Source organism: Apostichopus japonicus, chromosome 15, assembly GCF_037975245.1.
Source record: "Apostichopus japonicus isolate 1M-3 chromosome 15, ASM3797524v1, whole genome shotgun sequence".
Taxonomy (NCBI): Eukaryota; Metazoa; Echinodermata; class Holothuroidea; order Aspidochirotida; family Stichopodidae; genus Apostichopus; species Apostichopus japonicus.
The window spans coordinates 11,223,903-11,237,769 of NC_092575.1; the positions used below are offsets into that span (position 1 = coordinate 11,223,903).

At 37.8% G+C, this 13,867-nt stretch overlaps 2 protein-coding genes and 1 pseudogene across 7 annotated transcripts in view; 1 reads left to right on the forward strand and 2 right to left on the reverse strand.

Annotated features, from left to right (window-relative positions):
* LOC139981507 (uncharacterized) overlaps positions 1 to 13,867 on the forward strand; it is a 108,171-nt gene that overhangs the window by 16,879 nt on the left and 77,425 nt on the right. The gene's annotated exons all lie outside the window — the stretch shown is intronic.
* LOC139981511 (uncharacterized) overlaps positions 1 to 13,867 on the reverse strand; it is a 28,584-nt gene that overhangs the window by 471 nt on the left and 14,246 nt on the right. The window contains exons 5-7 of one of the 6 annotated variants that reach the window (XR_011797870.1): positions 10,307 to 10,348; positions 9,025 to 9,189; positions 6,765 to 7,365 (exon numbers count right to left, since the gene is read on the reverse strand). The exons of 2 other annotated variants lie outside the window; for them this stretch is intronic. The gene's annotated coding sequence lies outside the window, so the exon portion shown is untranslated. Of the gene's footprint in view, positions 1 to 6,764; positions 7,366 to 9,024; positions 9,190 to 10,306; positions 10,349 to 13,867 lie in introns of those variants that run through there. 3 more of the 6 variants (XR_011797871.1, XR_011797869.1, XR_011797872.1) reach the window with 3 other exon arrangements.
* On the reverse strand, positions 1,159 to 1,235 carry LOC139981718 (U2 spliceosomal RNA; annotated as a pseudogene).

Below are 13,867 nucleotides of genomic sequence, written 5' to 3' on the forward strand. Positions count from 1 at the left end.
AAACAAACGTGCAAGGTGGGTGGGGGTGGGCTAGAGGAGGAGGAAGGCAGAAAAGAAAGTAGAGGTCATAATTTACATGCACAATGGAATGTAATTCTGCATCATTCGAAGACACATCCATGTTACTGGTAACTTGATGTCCTGAAGGAAACTTTTTTAAAGATCCTGTGTTCGCTTGCAATTGCTTTCGGTACGCATTCGGTACTGATATCTCCATATATCTCTGTATTGTAGCAGAGAAGGGCCACACCATATACTTCGGGCGGGGGTCTTTCTCCCCTTCCCCAGAAAAAAGGAGAGCTCAGCCCAATCCTCACCCCCCCCCTCCCCCCAACACACACACCGGCAGACGGAATATTATAAAATGTACAGTACAAAAACATACAACAAACGTGTGCGGCACAACCTAAACAGTTGTAAAGCTTCAACATTGATTCAAAAGTTGCAACATTTAGCACCATTTTGCATCCTAGGCACCCTCCCCTTGGTACCCCTCCCTGTACGATATATCACCTACAACCACCCACCCCCGTTCACGGACGTTTTCTCTCGCAATAAGGTTACTATTAACCAGTTAGCATTATAGGATTCATTTAAGGTACATAAAAAATACAAATTTGGATGGTCGTCTTCGGTTTTCTGATGGCTACTGGATATATTTATACTGAATAGAAGAAATTTGTGGGTTTTTTTTCTCAGATTTGACCCCAAAAAACATATTGATGATAAACGTCTGAATAGATTTGATGCACACGCCAGCAGTACGTGTTCTTTTAGGACATATTTGATCAATATTACATTATTATATTAAAATAGAGTTAGTAAGTTGACGGAGTTCATAATCTTATTTGAAGTTTTAAGGAAGGTATAGCAAATCTTGAAACTAATAACGATTTAACAAGCATATCAGATATTGTGATTGAACGCTTTACTAGTTTTACTCAGTTGTATTTCTAATCGTCTAACGTTCAATTCCGTTAATTGTCAAACATTTTCTTTTAATAAAATGTCTGACAATAATTAACGGAATTGGACGTGGTGGTACTATTCAGGAATGTCACTCTAGAAAGAACCTGGGCATGAAAACCAAACTACCGAACGACTGATCCGCTCTCAACCCCAGTCCCCTTGCATCAGGACTGTGACTGTGTGACCATCGTCGGGTGTGCATCGCCATTCCCCCAGAAAGGGAACAGATACTACACATGATCTTAGCCAAAAGGCCGAGAAGCGTTTGTTATGACACTAAGGCAGGCTATAAACGCTAGCAGAAAGAAGAAAAAGGAACCGACTTAAGGAAAGTTTAAAACGTTTGTTTCGCTCTGGAGGCCAGTTTGGACTTTAGTGACTCGTTTACTAGTTGGAGATACTTTCAATTCTTCCTTGCATGTCTGTATAGTTATCTATCAGAATTATGTGTTATTTTCGTTATCGTCTGATCTTTGATCTCATATTTTAAAGTATACGTGTTATCGTCAGGTCGTTTTAGATATAATTGGAATGTTGGAGTGTTGATGTTGACTTTGAGAAATAAGGTACATTCTCTGGTTGAAAAATTTTTTGTAACAATCTTTCTAGATTTAAGCATTACTTCCGTAGAGCTTTGAATGGGTTTGCGTCGACTATATTTCAAACTATTTCTGAAATGCAACCTATAAGCTTAATGGATTGTCACCTAACTAGTGTAACCACCCGACATATATACTTAAATGATTGTTTATAAGCATACTAAAATGCAGAGATGGCAAATTATGTTTAGACTATCGAAATGGTTTGGTTCAGTTCCTACAGATCATTCGTGTTTAAAGAGAAATACCCCCCTCTGTTCGCTTTGCAAAATTATGATCCACACCACAATTCTATGCAACTATCACAAGTATGCATTTATGACGTATCATAGCAGCGTTTTGTGACATGCACCTCGTAAATTCTTCTTACGAGAGCAAGATGAAGACACATATCCCACAGAAACGGGTCTGAAGAGCTACATCAGGGAATCCATATTGTATAATAACGATTGAATAACGATTGCCAGATACAAAAAAAAACAAATTCGTTGGAGCAAAGTGCCAGAGCTAACCAGAATCTCAGAATACCTAGAATGGACATATGTTTCGTTTCGTTTATTACAATTTCAATACATACATACACACATACATACACGCACACACACATACACACACACACGCACATTGTATATGTATAACGAATGTAATGGGTTTTTTTTTTACTGTTTGAATGGGTAAAACTTTGTTAATATTACCGTCTCGTTGCAATCTGCCCGACGTTTCACTGACTGATGTCACGCATTAAATTGTTATCAGACCCTATTTTACAGTAACCTATCAATCTGTTTCTGACAGGATATTTAGAACTCAACGCAAAAAATGCAATTTTCACATAACCCCGTGTGATCGAACAATCTGATATAAATTTTACCAGATTCTGTCAAAGCCGATATAATTGTAAATAAACAAACTTTTATAATCAGAAAGTCAGTTTTCACATCTTGATTTATAATTGACATAATTTTGTTACTTAACTAACTAGGCTGTACATTTCGAAGCGGTTATAGATATATCATGTATAAAGGAGGTCGAGTCATCTTCAAGATATTTGCTAAAAAGCATCTCAATAACATACTAAACGTTTATGAATAACAGTTGGGAGAGGTTAGGTTGGCAGACGTTCTCTAATCCCCCCCCCCCCCCATACACACCCATAACTCCAGCGCATCATATTTCCATACGATAGTAATATACTATGGAATTGCGGAGTAAAGTTCAGCATGGGTTACACAAGGGGGCCGAACATTACATATGGGTGTTGGGAGGTTGATGCAATATTCATCAACCATCAGTTTCTCTCCTATATTTGCAATCGTTATGAGCAGTCTCAAAGCAAAAGTTATTTTTTAGGGGATTGGGATGGAGTGAGTGGGGCAGGGGGGTTGGTTTGTGGGTATATGGGGGAAGCAATATGGGCAACAACTATCACTATTAACTAAAAGGGCTGCTTTAACTACGGACAATTTTAACCGGGTCGATATCTTAAGCAACGGACAATTCTGTTCCATGACGTCACTGGGTATATTCATCTTGACTCTCCGTTGGGAAGATTCAGGATACTGTAAGATGATATAAAAGGATCGTCTTTTATGCTAAATCTCTGGATAGGTAATTGAAGGCTAACATTGATGATGACGTTACTTCCTCATTGCATATCTAAAGGTTGAGGTTAATCAACTCTTATATCAATTTTAATCATTCAGCCAAAAGCATCATGTTCTTATTAATAGCATATAAACAACAGAGAGCATCGTTGGATGACATTGAGCACCATATGTTCTTGACACATTTGTATATGCATTGTTAACATGTCATGTGAGGGCTATAAAATGTCTTATTTTTCCCATTAAGTTTAGTGTTACATCTGATGGAACTGATCTAATAGTCGATGGGTTAGACTACAAAGTCCAGTCACTTTAACTGATGAACGTCAACTGCCTAAGAGTTGAAGTTGAAAAGAAGAAATAGAAAAGGAAACAAAATTGAATTCGATAAGGAAAATGGTCTAATAACAAGGAGGAGAATGAACCAAAATGTGACGCATGAATTTTTCAGACAACCATTAGCGTGTGGATTGTGAACCACGAAGGTTCAACGTTACATAAAAACATAACATCCATCACAAAAGCTCAAGCGTTCGAAGCATTTCCGTTTTATAGGAATGACTTTGCAGCACACTTTTCTGCACGAGTTTGACCAATTCTATATATAGCTCACTATAATCACGTGCCGGTAATTCACCTTCTACATGACCGACGGAGAAGGGGAGCTGAGGTGTGGATTTATCCGTCACTTTTTGTTTTGCCTTGTCTAAACATGTATTATAATTATCCAGGCTGCTGTAATCATTGAAAATTCGGGTCAACGTAACAAGTATGACTGCATTATTGGTATACCGACGTAAAAGCAATGTCCGGTTTCATTTCTACGAGGAAATTGACAGCTAGCTAACCGTCAAATAATCATTTTGTGTTTTATCGTAGGCCTACCAAAGTCCGTGAAAATGTTGGAATTTTCCTTAAAACTTTCTATAAATGGTCGAAAGTTTGAGGAAAACACCGAAATCTTGCAACAGTTTATTTTGACCTTTCGTTGTACCCTCATACATCCTCCTACTTTATTGAGTACCACCTAATTATATTACTATCCCGAGGTTTCAAGAAAAGTTGCTATTTTGAGATTTAAATAGTCTGTTGAACTTTTAAAACGTTAACATTTCAAGGAATAAATCGAAATATTTGGTAGATATCAGTATTAAAATTTGTGTCATGAGTGTGTCATTTTGTCAGGTCATGAAGCCAAAGTGTTGCCGAAGGTGCAAACACGGCTATTCCTTTAGCTATTCTTCTTCTTCTTTTTTTTTTACTTTGCATTTTTCATTCTTTTTACCATGTTCAAGCTGATTTTACGCACTTGACACTGAAACAATGAAAGCACTTATTAGGTACATGCTCAGAAATTCAACATGTTTGATCCACCAATATTTTGGAAAGCTCAACTTTATAACGGAAAATATGTAGTGCTATAAATAATAAGTCTATAAAAATCAATGCAAATGAGAATCGGTCTGTAATATTTTGATTTGTTCAAGCTATCACCTTTGTCTGTCAAAGAACTTTTAAGTTGCTATTTCCATGCAGTTTGGAATACAAATGTTCTTACCTTTTCTTGGGGGGGGGGGGGGGGTATGTCGTTCATCTCTATCACACAGACACCTGATGATGGTTGGGTGCGCTTCTGATACCTTAACTGAGACTCTTCTCAGACGCGTAAGTAAAGATATTATTAGAGAATTATATTGTATACAAGCATTTACAGATGCCTGAAGCAGCGGCGAATTAGATATAGGAGGCTGAAATTTGATGGAAACAGCCAGATGCGAAGGAAGGAGCTTGTGCAGGAGGGGGCATTCCCGCCCTCCCTCCTTGTGCACGCCATTGGCGTTTAGTGCTGTTGCCAGATAATGGTACCGCTTGGAACCACATCGTGACCGGGTTTGCGTTACTTTTACCAAACAAACGTAATACAAAAACATAAATGGATCTATCCACTAGCAAGTAACGAATTGTCAACGTATTTAATTTATAGTCTTTTATTTTTCTCATTCCAATTAAAGGGGTTTTCTTATATAATCGTCCCTGGTCCTTCCGAGGGGATACCATTACACGGTGCTTTTTCAGGGACCTTAAGTTTCCTCGAAGAGATCGAGTTTGATTTCCCAGATTGCGAAAAAAAATGATAGCAAAGTTGATTTTACAGCAAATGATAACAATGGATTCAAATAAGACTCACATACGTACCTCAAGTAAGAGGATATTAATGTCCTCAATGTCTCAATGTCTTTCGTCGTTGTATAGTCATCAATTGAATGCTTGATACGTGTTACCGGAGGCCGGTTAAAACGCAAAACGTTCACTGTGAATTCTGGACTGCTCACATAGCGTAAACATCTTGTCGTATAGATTTTAATAATATGAAAGCAAATGCACCACTTGAATGGTATTAATCATAGGCGTACGAGGCGGGGGGGGCAGGGGGCAGATTGCCCCCCCAAATTTCCAGATGACAAGAAATTCGGGCAAAAGTCCTGAAAAATTCGGGCAGCCTAAGAGGAGAAAAAAAAAATATATATATACTTTTTCTCCTCTTAGGCTGCCCGATTTTTTTCAGGACTTTTGCCCGAATTTCTTGTCCTCTGAATTATATATATATATAAATATGCAGTAGCTTGCCCGAATCTCTTTCAAATTTTTGCCCGACAATTCCATGATTTTCTTTATTTAGCATCATGATGCCCGAATATTTCCGTGTAACACCACCGTAAGCGCAGTTCATCTGGGCTACCACGCTTTTTGCACGATCATTTTTTCCCCTAACTAGTTAATTGTATACCTGGACCAAGGGCAGCGGAACCGGGGGGCACAGGGGGCACGTGCCCCCCCCCCACTTTTCCTCAGGTTAAAAATGTGCCGTTTTTCTGCATAAAAATTGAGGTGCCTCAAGTTAGCAAGAGGCCAGGAACCAGAATGAACACTCGGGAAGGGCCGTTTCCGGCCATCTGAGGGGTTTGTTAAACCAAAAATTTTCTAGTACGCTCTGCGCCAACTGATGGTGGCGCTCCGCTCAGATAGTCGTGCATACAACTTTGCAAATCCTGGCTAAGCCCGTGACTTTTAATGAATTTCTGTGGGTCAAACTCAAAGCTATTTCGAATGGAAAAAATTTGTTTTAGATATAAACAAGAAAAAAACTCTAATTCGGAAGATTCCTACATTAGCAACTAGCAAGATATCACCTCATTTTGTCTCAAAAGAAAACTTGTTCCTTGTTTCCCAATTTGCGCATTGGATATTGCAGTGCTAGTATGAATATTTTCCTTTGGGGGGGGGGGGTGCGTTGATGGAGTGATGTGTATACACAAATAAGATAATACAATAACAGTTATAAAGGGTACTAAATATCAAGCTGCATCAGTCCAATCAAATTTCTGCAAAGTGCCCTTTGATGTCGGTGCCCCCAAGATTAAAAGTGCTTCCGCCGCCCTTGCCTGGACATCTCCGACATGAGTGTATATAAGAAACATTTTCTTTTTCATGGATGGTGGGGGGGGGGGGGTTGGGTGTCTACAAGCCTAGAGGTACAGGTTTATCATATTCTTTGTTATATTTTATACTTTTTGGTGAGACAAATTGCAGTCTCACCCGACACAGCGACATTATCCCGCCTACGTGTCGTTGAACAATGTATGTTTTTCTGGAGGTAGCTGAGAACTGTGTTAAAATAATAAATAAGGTAACTAAATAGGAGCTTAAAAAATATACTGTCCCATTTTTCCCCTTCAAAGTGATGTTACCATTTTTTCTTCTTCTAATATACCAAATTTTTGGGGAAGTGTAAATTTCTAAAACGTGAGATTATAAAATAAAGAATGTTTAGATACAACTTGCAAGGCCTCAGAAGTGCCGTTTCCGGCAATCTGAGAGGCATTGTGTGCCAAAAATTTTCTTGTACGCTACGCGCCAACCGATGGTGGCGCTCCGCTTAGATAGTGTCACGGGAACTTTCGGGCACAAAAAGTTCTGCCCCCCCCCCAAACCGAAATGGTCCCGTACGCCTATGGTATTAATCTATCTCTATTGTTATAAACTTGTTTCGAAAAAGGAAGATGTGGTTCTTCAATGAGTATCGATAAAGTCCATTAGTGTGTTACGTGTTGGACATAACGGGGACTTCTTGGTATTACAGTTATGGCGGTTTTCTTCATCTCTTCATTGTTCATCAGAATGTAGTCCATTGACTGGTAAAACAAATAGAACAAAGAACAAGGAATCGGATAACATTCTTCCTAGATCAAACTAGTTTTATCCTGAGACGTGTACAACGAACAGATAGACCGAAGACGGCGAAGAGTTGAAGACATCCCCGAAGATCAAGTGTAGTATCTGTTCCCTTTAGAGGGGAATGGTCATACACACCTCACGATGGTCACACAGTCACAGTCTCGATGCAAGGGGACTATGGTTGAGAGCGGATCAGATGTTCGGTAGTTCGGTTTTCGTGCCCAGGTTCTTTCCTGGGTGAGTTTTCTTTAAAAAAAATATATATCCCCGGTATTCCATCATGGGAGAATGATCGACAGATAGATTTTGCTGTAACTTGATTACTCACTTAAATAATTAAATAATGAATAAAGCAGAATTTTAGTCTTGATGTTATAATAGAAAAAAAACAAAAAAAAACTTTGAGTCCAATACTTTGTTTCTGTAGATTTTCCAGTATTTTTCAAGATATGTATCGTTAAATATACTTAATGTCTGGAATATTCGTTTACTAGGCTAACTTGATGCATATGGTGACGTCGGCTCCTCATTGCAGTTCTTATTGTTAATGTTAATCCGTTGTTTCTATTAAGGTCAACCAGAATATGTTCGTTAAACTTCATATACGCATCAGAGCACCCTTGGATGGCATTCAACACCATTTGTCCTTAACAAATTGGTAATAAATTATAAACATGTCATTTGAGACCATATCATCTTAATTTCTCCCTTTGAGTTTTGTATTGCATATTGCAACTGAGGAACTAGTCTGATGGGATTCGTACTAAACTAAAAGGTCCAGTCACTTTCACTAGTGAACCTCAACTGTTTAAAGGGTCATTCCAAAAAAACAAACAAAAAATAAGTAAATGTGCTATACAACCCTAGCTAGACCGAGAGCAGTGGTTTTTAACGGTCCACGGCATATCAAAGTTAATTTGGTTCCTAAAGTTATCAAAACACAATAAGGGGTATATATTTTTTGTGAATCTCAAACAAAGTTCATAAAATCACTACTACTACTATCCGGTATGAGAATTGCTACAACACTGTTGCTTATAATGGGACCATATTGACACTGGTATACTTTGGTCTTCTTGCAAAAGTGATATAGATTGAATTCTATGTATATTAAAATGTTATCACATGGTCTTGCTGGCTTGTATGTCTCTGGCATTGCAACGAATATAATGCTTGTTTTGGTGTAGGTTGGGTAAATCTTTGCCAACACATTTATATTCAACAATGAGTTTAATTGCTTGGCTTACCACAAATAACCCATTACAATAAATTCATTCCACCTTCAGAGTGACAAGAAAAAGGGCTTTTAGGGAATTCGATGGCGCTAGTTTGAAACAGGGTGTTTTTTAATATAAAATAATTATATGGCTCTTAAAGGCATCCGTAGATTCACTTTTAGGAGAATAGCGCCTCATCAGGCCACGTATTCAGTGGACGGTGGCTGCAAGCATGCCGGTCGCAGAGATGTCACCACCTCTGGCCAAAGGCAAGGATTCACGCACGCCACCTAGTACGCTTCTGGTCGATTTGACCGACCTTCTGCGCATCCTCCCGGGTTCTTTTGCGACAACAAGGGAGACATGGTACGGGATCCTAGGCCACAAAAAGTACCATACCTACAGCCAAAGGTATTATCGCCAGAGGCCTGTCTTGAACCCTAGCCACGATTTACACGACCGACAAGGAATGAGTCTTTCGTCACCCGCTTAACAGCATCGGCCACCACATCAGCTGGTAATGTATGTGGTTGAATTAATATATCAAGACTTTAGCGTCGACTACTGAAAGAGAAAAAGAAATTTATATCGTGTATAACCAACCATTGATGGAGTCGAACTCAGTTTCATCGGGTTACCAGTCCACTGCTCTACCATCTGAACCATTTGACAACTTGACATTTATCGAGCATTTATCGATACAATCTATTGGTAACAGTGAATGACACTGCCTTCAACGAAATCTCTATTCATCCTGTTTCACTCTCATTAGAACAACGGATCTGAATATCTGTATTGACAAGAAGCTCACGCTTTAATGTCTTTGTTTACATTGCAGTAAGAATGTCGTTTCCTTTCAAGACGTAAATGTACAATAGGCTTATTCCCCGATACTATCGATGAATTCGAAGCAAGCAGTAAAAGAAAACCCGATTCCGTGAAATCTTCTTATTCACAAAAGGTCGCTTACGATTATGCTCGCAAGAGAGTTCTTGTTGTAGGTTGTCTCCCTTTACAACTATATTCTATGCAGACGATTATGAACTGGGATTAAGCCTAACATTTCAACAAACAATACCTAATCACATTTCAAGACCTTTTTGAATGAGGAAGGGACAATACTTATTAAGTCAAACACGTTAACTACATGTGACTACTCTTATTTAGGAATCTGAATGGCTGGAAATAGCACAGTAATTCGAAACTCAAACATAATTCATAGGGTTTTGAGTTTAGCAAGTAGATTTGGGAAACACGGGGATCGGGAATTCGTCAACTACAAGACTTTGTTTAGCCCGCAGTGACTTGTTGTGTTTATTGATACTCTGAAACTGCGGTATTTGCGTGTATATTTTGTCAACACTCTGACATGGTCGACTCTATCAGTAGCTAAAATCTCTATAAAGCATAAGTCATAGGAGACAATAGCTAGTCCCTTTCAAAGTCGTAGCTACTCTCCTTTCACCGCCGCCCCTCCTCATTTCATTTGCCGATACGTTACTGAACCATGACAGTTCTATATTAGATCTCTATAACAAAGATATAAACGAACGGAATAAAACTTAAATTTCCTACTCCTATTGATTTGAAAAGAGGTGTTTGCGTCACCTCTCATAGAGTGTGGGTTTGAAAAAATTGAACATAGAACAAATAAATGATTCGTCTTTCATCCAGAACTCACCTTAATTTATTATTTGTCTTTCATCCAGAACTCTGTTTTACTCTGTTTAACAAAAGATGTTGTGTTATTGAAATAGGCGTGACATGACAAAAATCAGGTTTAGGCATGAAAAGTTTAAACGTAGTTCGGTAAATTGGGTAACCTTATAATAATAATAATAATAATAATAATAATAATAATAAACAGTTCTTATTAAGCGCCCGTAACAGAAGTCTCAGGGCGCTTTACAAATAAAAAGGTAAAAAAATACATAAAGAATACAAGTCAAACACACAGCTAAAGAAGCATATGACCGAATGATAAAAAGTAAAATAGCACACAAAAGGCAATAACCATGGATAAAAAAGCACTAACATGTATATACAAGAAAAAAAGTGTCCAATAAAAATTGTCTCACAATATGTACATAGACAATGAACGTAACCATGGTATCGTCTTGTATTAGGATCTTATATTGCCATTGGGTAACACGCAAATGTGTCACGCTCACTTCATACGATTTGACGCAAATATATCTTATCATCAAGAACATGCAAAATTGAGTGGGACCATCATATTTAATTAGACGATGGGCCAACAGAGACAATCCTCCCTCCACCTAACTAACTTTAACTTCCTCACCCGACCCAAATTTATTCATGCATTACATTTAATCTTGAAAAAAGAACATAATGTTACAAAGTATTGTAAGTGTCAAAAGAAAGGAAGAACCAATGAGAACATGTGGACTATAGAAACATTCTTTGTTTTCCGTTTCAAGTCATGGATGATTAGAGATTACGTTGATCCCAAGAACTAAACCGCCATGAAATGGAAGAAAAGCTAACAAGGAAAGCATTCTTATAAGAAATCCCTCAGAAGAAATACACTTTATACAATCATAACAGAGCTATATGCTGCTTGATCCTTTCTATGGATTTAAAACTGAAGACATTAGATCGAAGAAAAGGGAATAATACAATCGTGGCACACCTGTTTTCAATCTTTCAATCACATGAACTACGATTGTGGCAGAGGTCAGGCATAGTTTCCCTCCTCACTAGTAGGGGATTCTCCCTAGCAGGTGATTCTCCCTGCTTGCGTATGAGTGAGAAGATATAATTCTGTCAACAAGATCGATGAGTGGCTATATGCGAAATATTGTAAAGTCAAGTCAATTTTTTCATGTTATTTACTATTGATTCAAATTTACTTTCTTTTATGTTTGTTTCCATTTATTTGTGTTTTGTACATTCTGTTGTAGTGGAATGTAGCAAATCAGTAGCCTATCAGTTGACACAGCTGAATTAAATCATGTGAACTGTAAGATATATGCCATAAGTATAGAACCCATAATGAGGGGGGAAAAAAGAAAAGATGTTGTGTCATTTTATTAGGCGTGACATGTCAAAAATCAGGTTTAAGCATGAAAGGTATAAACGTAGCTACGTAAATTGGGTAACCGTACGTAACCATGGTATCGTCCTGTATTAGGAACTGGTATTACTATTGGGTAACTCGCAAATGCGTCACGCTCACTTCATACAGTTTGACGCAAATATATCTTGTCATCAAGAAAATAACGTGAGAACAAGAGAGTAGGGATGCAAAGCGAGGACTGAAGCAGGAGCACGTACAACGGCAACGCACCAAAAGACCCCCCCCCTCCCCAAAAGAAAAAGAAAAAAAAGAAAAAAGAAGCGAATCCCTTAGGGAGTTTCGCCCCACCATTTTTTTTTTAGGGATTGCCACCCCACCATGTTTTTTCTGTTAGCTAAGACCCTCAGCCATCACAATCTGCTTGTTTGCCATTTAATTAATGGTTGGTGTGATCACCAAGTTGCCAACACATTCATTAAAACTTGGAATTTAAGAATATGTCATATCTTTGTAATTAAATAACCTAAAAGCACAACGTTAGTGTCTCAGTATATATATTTGAAGCTGTCTTGGTGAAACCAATCACAACCAGGAAAGTCAAAGTCATCCCTAATTAGGGCTGTTGCCATGGCAATAGCCATGATGAAATTTGGACTTTGAGAAAAATATCACATAATATACATATACCAAACAATACAAACTAATTGTCTTTTTTCTACATTGATCTGACTTTGCCCGGTTGATTGCAGTCAAGATCTGGATCATTTAAGGTCACTGTGATGTCGAAATAGGGCTGTTGCCATGGTAACAGCATTGATGAACAATTCAAAGTATAGAACAAAATGTAAAGTTACTAATGGCTAACTGTATATTTGAGCAAAGACATGACATTTTCTTCACAAATTAGAATTACAATTCTATCAGCAAAGTGTTGGGAATGAGCTTAATCTGCAATGATCTTGATCTAATCTACCTGGCAGCCCTAAATCTCTATATATATATATATATATATCTTGACACTTAGCTTGTGTAACTTTCTATGTTGTTTAGTTACATAAATATGACATTTTGTTGTCAAAGTCCATTTCAAACTCAAATTTAGTCAGCCTAGTGTTGCCATAGCAACAGTCTTAATTGAGCTCGATAGTAACCTTAAATGGGCCTGATCTTGAGATCAATCAACCAGACAGTCTGAAAGTTTTATGGCAAAGACACATTGATTGTGTTTTCATGTTTTTAAGTTACAATTAAATGATTTATCTTAAATTCTCAACCCCACCCCAAGAAAGTTTTGAAGCATTGTCATCGCAACGGTCCTGATTGGGCATAATAAAAACCTTAAATGACTCATATCTTGATTGTAATCAACCAGCCACCATACAATTGATGTAACTAAACACTTAGATTGTGTTTTCATGTTGTATACTCCGAAAGATATGATTTGTTCCCAAGTTTTATAGTGTTGCCATGGCAACAGCCCTGGTGGCCACACCCACCACTAATATAATGCCAAACAAGTTTTTCCCTATTTTAAGTTGTTAAAGTTGAAAAGTTGCATGCCAAAAATTTAAAATTTTCTTCTTGAATGTCGCATTGCTTTCAAGTCGTTAGTTCTTGCTATGCTTGCACTCCTAATTTGAAATTAGGCTGCTTACAGTATTTCAGTCGTCCAAATATTTCAATAGTTGACAAATTCTTCTATATCCTTAACAAGTAGGATGGTTCTGAAAGATTCTAATTACAGGATTATTTTACGGGCGAAAACATAATTTTAATATGAGGGTATACTTTTACCATGACATGAAAGTCTTATGTTATTCTATTGAATTGTTACACTGTAAACCTAAGTAGTCAGTTAAGCCCACTTTAATTGACTAATAGGATACTTGTTTAAGGGTTTTCGGCATATCAAAATTGACTATAACCTTTTAACAGGGAGTTGTTAAGGGCCCTTATATAAGTACCAATTATTCATCAAGTGCATGGACATATAGCATTGGTCTGGAGGGTGATTAAAAGAATGAAGGGGAGGAGGGGGGTGCGGGCAGGCGGTAGTCCCACACCAACTCCTCGAAGTGGAAGACGAAAAATACTATAGACAACATAAATAACAACAAGTACGGTAATTAATTCATAACATGAAATTCATTTCCGAAGATATATTGCATATGCCATCTATACCCGTCGAAAATTTTTGTTTCC